Below are 14,428 nucleotides of genomic sequence, written 5' to 3' on the forward strand. Positions count from 1 at the left end.
GGAAATAAAAGAAATAATAACATTCCCCCTAACTCTTTGTTCTTTTTAATTTTGAATATGGGACATTTGACTGAGGAAAGGAACACATAATCTTTGTTTATTTTATTGTAGGTTGCTTTTATCCCCTACAACTGTACAGGTAATATTTTGATCATGGAATATCCCAAGATTGTGGCATTTTTATAGAATAGTACATGATATACAAATTAAGCTAGCAGTATAGAGACACTTTTTGTCAGAGGATAGGGTATAGAGTGCACAAAAATGTATTGGACCAAGAACATGTGACACCATTAAGGATTATGTATTAGTATCTTTGCCAATGCCTTTTCTTATTCCTAATATTTCTTTGGCATGTAGCAATGACAGGGTGGAAGAACAATATGTAGATACAACAACATACATTAAGGTCTTATCATAAATACATGGCTAGGCTCATTTGAACAATTTACAAGTATTTAAGGTATTTAGAAATTGTTAGAGATATTTGTGAAGAGTTCGAAAGAGAGTGGAGTCATGGCCAATCCACAAGAGAAATCACACCAAGATCTTGAAATGGTGGAAGTGGGAGTGGAAGAATGGATTGATGATGAAAGCCTGGTAGAGGGGAAATGGGTGAGGAGGTAGTAGAAGAGGATGAAGTGGAGCCATCAGGATTCAAATGGACATTTAGCTCATCTAAGTATTCATGGAGGTAATCTAGAAATGACTGAAGTGAGTCAAGTGGAACCTCTAGTCTAGAATCAAAGGGAGTATAATGCAGAGGATCCTACCCTTTTGTAACTCTTAGTGAAGAGCATGAAAAAACTTGTAGGAAACCCTCTAAGGAGAGAAGGTCTCTAGGTATAGTAGTACTAAGTGAGGCTACTAGAATGCATATCAATTGCTCAGATAGCTAGGTAGAGGATGCAGTGTCAATAGAAAAGATGGTCCTGGATGGAGAGCTAGGACTGCTAGTAAAGCCAATAGCATCACCATGGAGGTGAGTGATAAATATCCTTGGGGTAATGGATAATCTTCCCAAGGGCTCAATATTGTTCACTCTTGAGGAGTTGTAGCCAACTCATGATGTTGTGGTTGCCATGGATGAACTAAGGAAGGCTCTATAACCAAGAAGGAGCATGTCAATAATACAGAAAAGAATGTCAAGTTCTTCCAAGTTTTAGTGGAATGAGCCTAGGAAGATGGAGTGTGAGCAAAAGAAAAGCATCTAGAAGCTATGATTCAAGAAGAGTGTGTTTAGGATGAGATAGTTGAGGTTGCTTTGGTTATGGAAAAAAATGTTATGGAGAAAAATCACAATGAAATAGTCTTTCTTCATGCTCAGGTGGATTCTTTTTAGGAGATGATGATAAAGACCAATAACATGGCATATCTATCACAAGAGAAATTGAATGCTAGCAATGAAAGGCTTACCTAGTATCAAAACCAGATACATGTAGTGAAGCATGAGAGGGAGTCTTGAAGGTTAGTAGTGATTAATTATCAAGGTGAGAAAGATTGTGTGTAGCTAGTGAACTATCTTCCTAGGGTGGAAAGACTCTAAATTGAGATGAAGGAGGTTATTGAGAGATCGATCAAGTTTGTACAAGAGGCCACATATTACTTGGAATTGTATGATTAAGTTGTGCCATGAGAGAAAAGGAGAGGAGATGTGTACTCTAATACTCAGTCCATGAACTAGATAAACAACTTGTTATGTCAAGGTAATATCCCCATCCTGATGGATACAGTTTGGTCTGGTGTGAGGGTGACTCTAGGAGCTTCTTCATTAGGAGAGGTGCAAGGGAAAAGGCCTTCTCTTGGTGATCTAGATGTGAAAACTCCTCAAGGGGGGCCAAAATGAGTGTCTACGTATTGGTTTTTCTGTGTTTTGATGTGTTTTTAGAAGACTATTTATGGACCATTGTGTGTGGTTATAAAGTTGTGTTTTGTTTTCCCAAATATTGTCCCCCCTTCATCATGTATGGATTTTGAGAATTTTGAAATATGAATGAACAAATTTATCACAGCTATCAAAATTTGTTCTAGGATATATCCATATAGGTTTGAATAGTGTCTGAAAGTGTGCTTTTATGTGGGAATCCAATCTAAGCATCGAAGACTTGTAAGTCAAGATGACTAAGCAATTAGATTTTCTAGATTTAATATAGAAAGATTACACATGTATCAATGCATAAGTGCTAGGATAACCCCTAAGTGCAATCTTGAAAAAATAGACAAGGATGATGCATTGTATGTCCAAGGTATCAAGTAGGACAAGGAAAATTTTTCTAAACACATTAGGCTAACAAAGTATACCCATAAGTAGAAAGAAAGTAAAAACATGCTCCATGCCCCTAGTCTTCTAGTATAGGACATCATTGAAAGATTGTTAGGGAGGGAAAACTAGGTTAAAAAAAATCATCATGGATAGAACACAAAGAATATAAAGCTTTTTCATCGTAGTTCAACAAGTTTAATGTTTAAGTGTGTGTGTGTGTGTGTGTGATATGGCTATTTATTCAAGACTTGAATCTAATAGTGAGAAATATCACAACATCCTAGACTATAGGTAGAGCATCCAATAAGTGTTGATAAACACTTGGTGTCAAAGTGGGTAGTGTTGAAAAACACTTTTTAAAAGTGAATTGCTAAATAGACCTTTAATGAAGAAGGAAACCATGGTAAGTTAAGTGGTCAAGCTCTTGAGATGAGGATAAAAGATGATTCCAAGATGGGAAATGAGTTGAGCAAAAAGAAGAGAGACTAATAGACATAGGTGCAAGGGTCTTAAGTAGTATTTGTTTCCAAGTTTTCACCACTTTGTAGATTTTTTTCAGGACTTTTTCCACTTTTTTTTTTCTATTTTTTGAAATTTGATTTTTTTTGTTTTGTTTTGGTAATACATAAAAACACCTTTTTCTAGGTTTATACTAAGATGATAATTTTTTCAAGACATTTTTTGATTTTTGGGATTCTTTTTAGGATCAATATAGATATACAAATAGCTAAGCTATGAGCCTCAAGCGTAGAAATTTTTCAAATGTAGAATATTGATGGGCTCAACGAGTTGTTCCCCTTTAAAAGTAGAAAGTTGATAGGCACCAAATTTGAATGCTACTATTACAATATAAGAACCCAACTCATTAGGCTCAAATTTCCCTTTCTGCTCCCTATTTTGCTGATTTTTGGAATTATCTCTAAGCACAAGCTCACCCACTTGGAACTCTTGGGGATGAACTTTCTTGTTGTATGTTGTAGACATTCTCTTTTGATAAACCCTCATATGGTCAAAAGCATCCTTGTAGCACTCACCAAGGGTTTCTAGCTCTTGTATCCTCATAGCCCTATGGTCTTCATTAGTGATCAACCCATATAGGGAGACTCGTAGTGAGGGAATATCAACTTCTGAGGGTAGGACAACTTCAGAGCCATAAACTAAGGAAAAGGGTGTAGCCCCTGTAGAAGTCCTTATGGTGCTCCTATATGCCCATAGTGTCAGGTTGATTTACAAGTGCCAATATCCACTTGACTTGTTCATTGTCCTATGCAAGATTTTCCGGAGTGTTTTATTTGAGGCTTCTACTTGGTCATTGCCTTGAGGATAGTATATGGATGACTAGTGTTGCTTTATTTTGAATTTCTTGCACAATTTGTTTAGGTCTTTATTTTTAAATTATCCTCCATTATTAAAGAGGGAATACCATACCTACAAATAATGTGATTTAGTATAAATAGGGAAACATGTTTCCCTATAGAAATAGATAAAGGGACAACTTTGAGCCATTTTGTGAAGTACTCAGTGGCTGTTATGATAAACTTATGGCCACTGAATGAACTTGGGTGAATATTACCTACCAAGTCAAAGGCCCATTTCTGAAAAGGCCAATATTTTATAGAGTGTATGAGATATTTTCTAGGAGCATGGATCAAATTGCCATGCAATTGATAGTTCTTACAAGATTTAGCATATTGAACAGTGTCAGCTTGCATGGTTGACCAATAATAACCCACCCTAAGTAGTTCCTGAGAAAGTGCAAGGCCATTAGAATGTTCCCCAAAAATATCATCATGAGCTTTGGCTAATGTCTTTTTGGACTCTTCAAGTTCTAGACCCTTAAGGAGTGTTTTGTCTAGACCCTTCCTATACAAGTCACTAAAGACTAGGGTGTACTATGAAGCATTATAAAGGAGTAATTTGATCATGCAAGTATGAGAAAATTTTTGAATAGTAGGATGAATCATGACCAAAAATGGTGCAAATTACTTGGTTATTAGAGGAGTCATAAGCGGGATGGCATAATTCTTCCACCAGGAAATCAAAACATGATTCATGCTCTTGTAGCTAGAGAATAGATGCTAGGGTGGCCATAACATTTGCAGCCCTTTTTTCATCTCTAGAGATTTATTGAAATGTCACAAATATGAAATAATTCCATAGAGCATCAATCAAATTTTTGTAGGGTACCAGCTTGTCATCTTTGGTTCGATACTCATTGTTGACCTAGTTTATGAAAAGTTGAGAATCTCTATAGATATGTAACTTTGTGATTCTCCATTCTAAGGCCATTTTGATCCCATTTGTTAAAGCTTCACACTTCGCAATATCGTTAGTGCAAGGAAACAAGAGTTTTTAAGATTTTGGAATTGTGTAACCATGAGGTGTAATAAACAGAATGCCTACTTCAGCTCCATTCTATGTGTGAGAACCATCAATGGACATCTTTCATGTTCTTTCAATGACATACATGATGGAAGCATCTAAAAGCTCAATTTCCATAGGATTTGTATCTTCCAATGGAAAATCAGCCAATTGGTTAGCTATGGCTTGTCCTTTGATAGCTTTGCATTTGAGATACTAAATGCCAAATTCAGAGATGATCATCATCCATTTAGCTAGACAACTGATAAGTGCATCTTTACTGAATAAGTATTTTAAGGCACCAATTTTAGAAATAAGATGAACTATGTAGGCCAACATGTAGTGTTTAATCTTTTGGGAAGAAAATACCACTGCTAGGCAAACCTTATCAATGTTGTTATAGTTCATCTCACAAGCCACTAGAGTGTGACTAATGTAATACATAGCATGCTCTTTTCTTTTCTCATTGCTTTGTGCTAATAGTGCTCCTAGGGAGGAATTTGTAGCTGATATATATAATATCAAAGGATTTCCTAGCATGGGTGACATTTATATTGAAGGTTTAGCCAAATACCCTTTGATTTGATCTAAGCTTTACTAATAATTTTTGTTCTAGATATAGGTAGAGCCTCTATACAAGTTCTTGTTGAAAGATTGAGCTCTTTCGTCCAACTGTGATATGAACCTCCTAATCAATTATAGGCATACCTAAAGACTTCTGAGTTGAGTGATATTTCTAGGAGGAGGCATTTCCATGATGGATTGTACCTTTTTGGGATTAGCTTCAATGCCTTTTGGTGATATGATATAACCTAATAGTTTTTCATACGTGACATTGAAGGCACACTTTTTTTGGATTTAGACTAAGTTGAAATCCATATAGTCCAATATCAAACTAAGGTCAGCATGATGTGTTTCTATTCTCCTAGATTTGGCCAATGTGTCATTAACATAGTCTTCCATGTTTTTGTGCATCACATCATTGAAGATAGTGGTCATAGCTCATTGATAGGTAGAACCAACATTCTTTAGTCCAAAGGGCATGACATTCCAATAGAAGGTAACCCATGCACATATAAACTTTATTTTCTCTTGATCTATAGGGGCAATTTTAATTTGGTTGTACCTAGAGAACCCGTCCATTAAAGATCACATTCATAACCTGTAGTCATGTCCACTATCATGTCTATATTGGGTAGTGGAAAATCATCCTTAGGTCATGCTTTATTTAGGTCTCTGAAATCAATGCATACTTGAATGGACTTTTTTGTGTTTAGACACAACTACAATATTGGAAATCCACTCTACATAATCAATAGCTCTAATGAAGTTTGTGTTGAGAAGTTTCTCTATTTCTGCTTTAACCAAGAGAGCTACATGTGGATGCATCTTTCTCAACTTTTGTTTAAGGGGTTTGATATTAGGAGAAATAGATAGGTGATGCATAATAAGGTAAGTTTCAAGACCAGACATATCTACATAAGTTTAGGCAAAAATGATTTTCTTTTCTTGAACAAACTTAGTAAAGTTCTACTTTTCTTTAGCTGATAGTGACTGAGCCACATGAATGATATTAGGAGATTCTTCTGTACCCAAGTTGATAGGTTGTGTAGGTTAAATAAGAACTAAAGATCTATCCTAAAAATATCTTGGTAGACTACCAAGTGCCTCATCCTCGGGTGCCTCAAAGAAGTTTTCACCTTTAGATGAGTCTTTATTTTTACTTTTTGGTGGTTCAGACACTGTCACAAAGTGGTTTTCACTATTTGAACATTTTTTCTTTCTTTTGATTTTATGAATGAGGAACTTGATATCCATTTTTGTCATTTTAACCACATGTTCATTGGTGGAAGATATCATGGGTTCAATAGCATTAAGGTAGCAAGCGATCTTGTAATCATTTTGGAAAGATAGTAGTGCAAGTCTTTAATATTGATTAGACCAATCTATGAGATCAAGGTGAATTAATGAGAGGGATGTAAAGGCCTCTAGGTTATTGAAATGGAAAGAGTCATCTTTGGTGACATGAGAAGTTGAGCCTATAGTAAAATTTCCAAAGGAATCCAAATCAAGAATAGGCCTAAAGAGATCAATGTGATCCACTAAAGTAGTTTTTGGACCAAACTCATCAGACCCTGGGCTAGAATCTTCACCTACAATTGGTTGGGTAGCATAGACCTATATGAAATCCACACCCATTTCACAAGATGCATTAGAAAGACTTTACCATTCATATTCACCTGAATCTGTACTCTAGTTCCTAGCAATCAAGTGAGCAATAGTCCCTCTTATCCACCCTTTTTTTATCTTCATTACTAGATGTATCTAAATGGTGTTGTCAAGAAGTAGAAGATTCAACATCATTAGAGGTCATTATATATTATTCTCCCTAAAGTATGGAAGTAGGAGGAAAAGGATCCTCATTTTCTAAAGTAGTAGCAACAAAGGGTGGGTCCTCATCCTCTAATTCACTAAGCATAGGAGCTTGCTTGTCTAATCTAAGTATTTCATCTTCTAGACTAAAAACCAGGTGAGCAGTGTCCCTATGGTTGTGATCTTCACTGTGACTTGGGGGTTCTCTGAGAGCTTTCTCATTATTAGTTAAGGACCTATGGCCCTAATATCCCATATTTTGTAGAAGTTTGTATCCTTTGCCATAGCATCTAGGAGAGATTGGAGTAATGACCATGACTTCTTCCACATCTTCCTCTTCCCTATATATCGAATCCTTGATGGCTTGGTCTTCCTTTTCTACTTCTAGGGGAACCAATGGCTAAAAAAGTATAAAAAATAGTCATAGCAAGATTGAGGGATTTGATTTTTCAGCAGGTCTCCCATATGATCTAGGAGCGATTGGTAGAGCAATGATAGAGTCAAGAGTGTATTCCCCCATGCCAAGACTTATCATTTTCAATTTATATTCAAAATTATTAAGGGAAAGCCCCATATCATGTGAAGATTTATTGTGAGGGACAAAGGTTTTAGTAGTAGATAATGTATTGATAGATATTAAGTTATCACCTAGTATGACAACTTCTACAACATCGAATGGAAATTTGATACATTGGTGATATGTTGATGGAACAACTTGAATATCATGTATCCATAGTCTTCCCAATAGTAAAGTGTATACCAACAGGATATCCAAGACCTAGAATACTATGTCTTTGTTGACTAGCCCCTCATGGATTGACAATACCATGAGGCCTTTGGAGGGTTGTTCAACCTCATCATAAGATTTTATAGTTATTTTTCTTTGAGGATCAATAGAAAACTCATACATGCCAAGTTGTTATATAAAATTGTAGGAAATAATGTTCAACCTAACATCATTTTCTATCAGGACTCGATAGACATGAGTGTGAAGGATTTGAACTTTGATGTGAAGAGCTAGGTTATGCAAATGACTTAATAAATTATCATCTTCCTTAGAGAAGGTAAGATAATTAGGTGAAGAAATATGATTCACCATAGCTTGAAATAATTCTACATCAATATCTATGGGAACATTGGTGGTGTGTAAGGCTTTTCCAAGAATATTCTTGCACAAGGGAGATAGCTCTAAGAACTCAAAGATGGATATCTGAGCTAGGGTTCATTGTAGTTGACTAACAAGATCATAGCTAGAGATTGTGGGGGTAGTTTCTTTCTTGGATGATGAGGCATTCTTAGGATCATTGGAAACTTTTAGGAAAACTTTTGATTGCCCCCTAGTGGCAACATTAAGCTTGCCATGTGAAGGGGAAGATTCTACCACTCTAAGAACTACCTTTGGTTAGGTGTTTGTATGTTGTTGTTGAGTATTTTGTATTCATAGGAAAACCTTAGATCTTTGATCATCTATATTGTATTTGGATTCTTTGTCAAACTTTGGACCCATCATGCAAAGATATTTTATTATGTTAATGACATTGTTAGTGTTAGTGTAGGTGTAATTGATCTTTGCATCATGATTTTTCTTATTAGCTTTGGGGGATTTTCCTTTTTCATACTCTAGCAATGGTTGTTTGAAATATTTGTGATCAGAGTTTTAACTAGGCCATCAGTGACAATTTTTCCAGCATCGATAAGATCTTGGATGACATTTTTGAGCTTAAAGAAATGTTTAATGTTGTGGCCTTTACTTCTTTGATAACTAGAGATATGGTCCTCTCTCCACCAAGGAGGTCCAATGGATGGTCATAGGTCTTGAATTTGTCTAGAACTATGACTAGTTTGTTTGATAGTAAGGTCTTTAAGACTACCTCATAGAGTTTGACCATATGCATGTAGACATGTCTTTTCTTACCAAATTTTCTATTGTTTTTGTCGGATGTTTGAAGCTTTGAAGCCTCTTGTTGTTTGGTAGCATATATAGTTTTTGAAAGGTTGAAAACCAGTTCTTTGGCTTTAGGGGTATGTACCACACCATTGTTGACAACATACTTGTTCTTATTCTAGGGTTTTTTTCTATCATTACCATTGTTGTTGCCACTTTTGTCTTTGCTTAGCACTATGTCGCCTTTTCAAATGGAAACATCCTCAATTCGATAGCTACTTTTAATCATATCATTGAAGGAGGAAAATAATTATTTTCTAAGGTCAAAATAGACCTTAGTCACTAAAGTGTTGACAAAGATGTCAATTTTCTCAACTTCAGGTATTTGTCAAGGATATCTAGAATGTAGAGCTCTCTAGTGTTATGGATAAGTGGCAAAGAGTTCTCCTTGCTTTTGCTCAATGTCACATAAATCCAACATGGTAATAGCAAGTTCTCCTTGCTTTCGCTCAATGTCATGCAAGTTCATCAAATGACTTGAGAGGTGGGGAAAACTTCATAAACCATTCCATGTTTTGTCCTCTTAGGCTTCTAGGAAATAACCTCATAAGGAAGGGATCTTGATGCATGAAATCCATACTAAGTGTTGAGAAATGTTTGACATGGTTATGGGGATCACCATTTCTATCATACTTATCATACTTGGGAACCTCTATATCCCTAGTAAATGAGACCATATGAAGGCTCTTGTTAAATGGGAGTGCACATATGCATTCTGCAAAGGAGGTTTTAGGTTGTTCCTTAGAAACTTGTAGGTGAGCAATTTGGTCTCTAAGTTCTTACATTTCTTCTTTAAAAATTTTAGCCTCAGTGGGCTCTCATTTTTTATTATCTTTTGCACATCAAAGCCTTGAGGGAGTTTCCACCCTTTTTTTGTCATGTATTGGAAGTATTGATCAGCTTTTTTTCTAAGGCTTTAATAATTAGTCTTTATGCAATTTTGTCTTGTTGGAACTTCATCACATCTTCACTAATGATTTCATCATCAATTTCATGATGTGGTTGTGAGAATCTAGTGGGTGATGGACATGCTCTTGCATTGACTCTAGGATTCCTAGGAGGTGTGTTGTTTCCATCATAACCACTAAGAGGAATGATATCAAATAAATTTTTGTAGCGACCCCTCCTATTTTCCTAATCATGTTGATGAACATTGGGCTTAGCTTGTTGATAGGCTCTTTCCCTAGTACATATAACCTCTCTAAGTGTTTCATCTTCTCACATTTGTTCTTCTATGTGGTGTTTCATTTCTTCTCGGCTAATGGTGAATGCCATGTGGTCACTGTCAATGTTTGTCATAAAGGAACTGTCAAGGTTGTAGAGTTGGTTCTACCACATAGTGACACTAGTTTCTTGCAAATGTTCTTTATCACTATTCTTCTTGTGTGGACACCTAGTGGGAGTGGTAAATTGTTTGAAATAAAAAGGAAGGACTATCTTGGCCAAATTGGAGCCTAGTTGTGATCAACATGTAAAAGTATACCTTTAGTCTAGGAAGATAAATAGAGATTTTTGGATTAAAGTTTAGACACAAAAAGTGACCACTTGTCAATAAAAAAAAGGCTTGTAAATAATATTCAAGAGTTTACAACATCAATGACTTGAGTCAAGGATCTAAGAAAGAAGCTCAGTAGAAAATAGCTAAAGTGATAAGGTAACCAAAACTTGACAAGTGATTATTAATGATAGTTTCAACTTATGTCCAATTAACTAGAACTATCTTTTTTACTTTAGGAATATAAAAATAATGGAGATTCTAAACCAAGCTCAAGTAGGATGAAGTTAGGACACCCCTAGACCAACTAAGGTACAATTGTGACTCAATTCTGCAATAATTGAGGCAATAATTTCCAATAGGTAGAGCAATAAATTACTAGAAATAATTGTTGTGCTATAGTTTCTCTTTAATGATGTGACACCTTATGAAAATGTGACTATGTATTCAAAGAATTGTGATAGAATAAAGAATTTTATATGATAGAATGTATAACTAGATGCAACATTATATTTGGTGTGAATTGTCATATGATAATTTTTAGGGGACCATGCGACAGTGTATCAGCAAATGTAGTTAAAAGTTTCAAAACATCTATGTTTAAATTTAATTTCTTGGTTGTTTCTAATCAGGTTGTGGTAATAGTAATATTGCATTTTAGTGTTTGGTTTGAAAATAACAAGGGAAATAAATGTGTCATAGAGAGTTGAACATGGGACAAAGCAACCTTGTCAACATAAGTACTTGTGATATCAAAGAAAAAGCTTGTACATTCTACCATTGTGTTTGATGTACAAGAGTATTTACACGGGGCTTTTCACCTTCAAAGACATATTCCAAGAAAAACTACCTAGGGTCATGAGATAAAAGAAAAAACCTATGTCAGCCTTTTGTAAAGGAAAAGGCTAACAAAAATATAATTGTTCACCTTCAATGACTTATAACTGGTAGTATTATTTAAAATTTGAAACTGAAGTAAACTAATAAAATGTGTAGAAATGGATGAAGTTTAGGATTATAATTTTTGATAATTATTTGGAATATAATATGATATATTTTCCTATTTTTTTATACATAATTTTTTAGTTGCTAAAAAATGTTGACAATGAAGGGTTTTGTTCCCACCATAAAACTATATGGAAATAAACTTATTTCCATTTGAACTTGACTATGTTATCGATAACATATATATCTAGAACAATAAAAAATAAAATTTACTTTAGACATATATTTTCTCTTTTATAATGATTCAAATTTCAACTCACGTGAAATTGATAGTTTTCATCTCCCACCACATTTTTCAAAACAAATATAATTTAACTAGAAGAAAAATTATACATTCTAAAAGAGGGCTCTCTCCTCTAGAACATCATATAATTTTAACTTTTTTTATATGATTTAATATTTTTTTCTTTGTCAAAATCAACATATTTTCAAGTGTTAAAATACGTTCTTGTAGAATTTTTTAATTAGAATATACTATATCTAATTAAAACAATATAAATTCTATATGATGATATTCTTAAATTGTAGCTCTATAAAATGGTGTTTATATGATACTAAAAAAATCATAAAAAGTAGTAGGCATTATTGAAACATCAATTTTCTGAAATAGTTTTATTTCTTTAGTAATTGGATACATACTAGTACAAACCATTTATTTAATTGATATTTCCAATTGGAAAAGTGTGAGACCCACATATAACTTCATGAGAATGAATTTATCTAGATCATATGTTTTAGAAAAATTAATTTTTTGATAGAAATACTCAAATTTAGTCGTTCTAATAAGTCAGCTTGAAAGGTGACATAGCTTTGTACTTTTACAATACGGTTCAATGCTCAACATCTTGGTACACACTTGATGCCTCTTTACCTCATGCCAAGTGGTTACCCTCAAGAGATATTGGCTTTGTCATGGAAATGCTATTGACATAACCAAGGAGACATAGATGGTGAATTTAAAATCTTGGGGTGAGCTGGGTAGTCCACTAGGATTGATCCTTGCACCAAGGTGCTAAGCAGCCAAATAGGGTAGTTTCTAACCCTCTATTCTTAGTAAGGGCTTCCATTCACATCACTCCTCTTGCTCCCAATTATGAGACTCCTTACCTTGTGGAAAGCAATAAACTTTGCAATCAAAATAGTACCTTAAGGATTCCCCCCTAGTGATCTCCTCAAGGTCACAATCCCATAAGCAATCACACTAGCTAAGACAAGTGCTATGTCTATCAAGGTTTTGTGTCCTTCATAGCCTTGGGTTTATAGTGGGTCAGAATATCTGGGTTTACTTTTCCCCACTTGGGTCATTCCTCTTGGTTGTCCAAGAGAAGAATTGCTAAAGGATCCTAGACTACACAAAGAAGGCTACACTTTTAGAGGTCCAAATTTCTAATTTACCTCAAGGGTGAAGAGCATACTATCCTATTCCAATCATGTGTCCCAAACATGACAAACAACAATTCACTTACCCCTTATTCCACCTTGGCACATCAAGTGGGTCCATATTTCTGATTCACCAAATAGGCGAAGAGTATACTCTCCTACCAAATGAAAAAACCTTTGTTAAGAATAAGTATTCATATGCCTACAAAGAAATCTAATTGCTGCACATGAAAGTCAATAAAGACAAAAAAAGATTTGTTTGGTTTGTTTTTGCCTTTGGGTGGCCCTATAAGAAACGTTAGTAGCCCCTTTTTAGCAAGTGTCTTTGACATTCTTTCTTTTGGGTTCTTATTTCATTTTCGCAAGGAAATTTTTAGCAATCCCTACAAAACCATGAAATAGAGCATTAAAATTGTATAACAAACATGAAATAATCCTGTAATGAAAATGTAAACACCTTAGCATGAGTTATGATGTCTAACATCCTAAATGAATGCTTGAATATGGAAGAATATTTTTCAAAAACCTTTTTTGTTATTTTTTATACACGTAAATCAGCTTAGAATAGCCCATATCCTACATAACCACCAAAAGTCAATTTTTCGTTTTATACATTTTTTTTGGGCTTTGGTTTTTTTTGGTAGCTAGTTAGAACATCAAAATTATTAGAAAAATAAAATAAAATCCCTCGGTAGAACTAGTGATTAAGTCTATCAAAAACCCAAAAAATCAAGCTTGGAGACATTCATTTGCAGCAAAATTGGAGAAAGATCAAAACAATCAATTGCAATAGAATTGTCAAGCGATATTTTATGCTAAAGGAGACAACAAAAAGTATAACTTACATGTGATGGTCTTTTGTATGTCTGTGCAATGCTTTCTAGAAAAGTGTCACCTCCATTCTAAGATACTATTGTATGATACTAAAAAAGTATCACCTCACTTTAGAGAAACTATCACCCGATATTGTCTGCTAAACCCACAGATTTGCAAAACAACAAGAAAATAAAATAACAAAATCAAAGCAAAAAAATTAGTTTTGCCACATGGTGGATGCCAAAAATGTGTACTGTAAAAAGTGCACTTCTCTAAGTCCTTCTATTCAAGGTTATCTCATGAAATGAGAGTCTCAAATGTTGACATAGAGCTCCCTATTCATGGAGTGTAGGGGTGTATTCATAAGTATAATATTTAGCTCTTAGTTTGAGCTTTAGGAACATGCCCCTTGCTACTAAACTGCAATACGAGAGATTCTTGAGAAAAAAAGAAGAATGTTAGTGTCAAGAATTCCTTAAGTATGCAAATACAAGATGTCTTATGCTGAATGAGAGGCAAATAACTCTTGAACTAGCAAATGAGAGTGTTACAAGCCTTTCTAATTAAGCTAGATGCATTAGCTATTGCAAGAAAGAATCTAAACTAGATGCAAATGAGGCTAAACTAGTATAAAGATCCAAGCATGATAAAATAGTTAGATAGGAAGATATAAGTTCTCCTCAAATCTCCAAGGAAAGCTTATCAAAATGATGATTGTAATAATGGAGTCTAAAACTTGCAGCATAACCTTAAGAGAATGGGGGCTCTTTTTTAAAGAGAGAGCTCTCCT

This window comes from Cupressus sempervirens, chromosome 4, assembly GCF_028749045.1.
Source record: "Cupressus sempervirens isolate cs-2001-9-10 chromosome 4, ASM2874904v1, whole genome shotgun sequence".
In the NCBI taxonomy this organism is placed as follows: Eukaryota; Viridiplantae; Streptophyta; class Pinopsida; order Cupressales; family Cupressaceae; genus Cupressus; species Cupressus sempervirens.